Source organism: Bicyclus anynana, chromosome Z (assembly GCF_947172395.1).
Source record: "Bicyclus anynana chromosome Z, ilBicAnyn1.1, whole genome shotgun sequence".
Taxonomy (NCBI): Eukaryota; Metazoa; Arthropoda; class Insecta; order Lepidoptera; family Nymphalidae; genus Bicyclus; species Bicyclus anynana.
In genome coordinates, this window is record NC_069110.1 from 13,276,527 (window position 1) to 13,277,868 (window position 1,342).

Consider the following 1,342-nt stretch of genomic DNA (forward strand, 5'->3'; position numbering starts at 1 on the left):
AATTCGATCCAATATTCCTTCATTTCTGTACCGGGTCAACAAGGCAACACAAGTTTCAACACGCGTTTCTTTCTGCAGATCAGTCAAATCGTGAGGCACCCATTTTTCGTATTTTTTTATTTTATTGATTTGACGCAAGTGAGTCAATATTGTGGGTAAGGTAACGTTAAACCATGCCGCTAATTCCTGGGCAGTTTGACTAGGATCGGCTTCCACTATCTCTCTTAATTCATCGTTTTTCACCTGTGTGGGCGGTCTTCCTCGTGGAAAGCGTTTAAACCAAAATCGCACGGTGCGTTCATCAGTAGACCCCCTCTCCAAACACAGCATTGATATTGCGGGCTGTTTCTGCCGCGTTAGTTCCGCGTCGGAACTCGTATTCAAAAATCACTCGAATTTTCGTCGTATCCATCTTTCTTGTCTAAATTGAATAACAAAAACAATTGAAAGCCGATATTCAAATGTTTAATTTTTTAAAAAAAGAACATCATAGAAACCATTTGAAAAAAGTTTCATTCGAAACAAACCATGAAAATTCTATGTCAATTCAAAAAACCTATTGCAATAAAACGGCAATTTCATACTTTAACCCCTATTATTAGTCTGAGTGTTTGAATGGGTTGTTTCATGCGTATTAAGTAAGCAGAGCTCGTTCGTTTACTCCTTCCATATTTTCAGAATTTACTATGTTCGGAATTATCAATGAGGTTTTATTATCACCACCAGCTTCACTTACCACATAGTTAGCTTGACTTTTTTGAATTAGTGTTCGTAAAATTTGGTTTGAAATGTTTTGCCTTGGCCTTTTCTTTGGTGTTGATTTAGTCGACGTAATCTCACTATTGTTTTTTATATTCAATAGTTTTAACGTGTGTATAAGATTTTGACAGCTTCTAAGTTCGTCTTTGACTCTAAAGTTTTCTGCTTGCAAATTTTCTATCTCTTTGAGAACCGATTCTAATTTACAAGTCAAAATATCGTTTTCTCCTTTTATTTCTATTACTTTTGCTTCGTAAACGGTCGAAATATAAGGCAGGCCACATCTAGTCTTGTAATGTCGTTCACGGAATTACACCTTTGTCGTTGTCTGATCGTAATATTTTCTTTATCTAATAATATATCCATATCCATTTTTATTGAATAATAATGAGAAATTAAAATATAAAATAAATAAAATATTATTTGAAAAAAATTTAAAAAGTTTGTCAATTTTTGACAATTTTTTTTTCAATAGTTCATAATGGCTAAGTAGAAATCCCAACTGAAATTCCTGTAGAGTTTGAAAAAATTGCTTCTCCATCCGTGGGAAGACTACAAAAAAGAGAATTAGATTTAAATATTT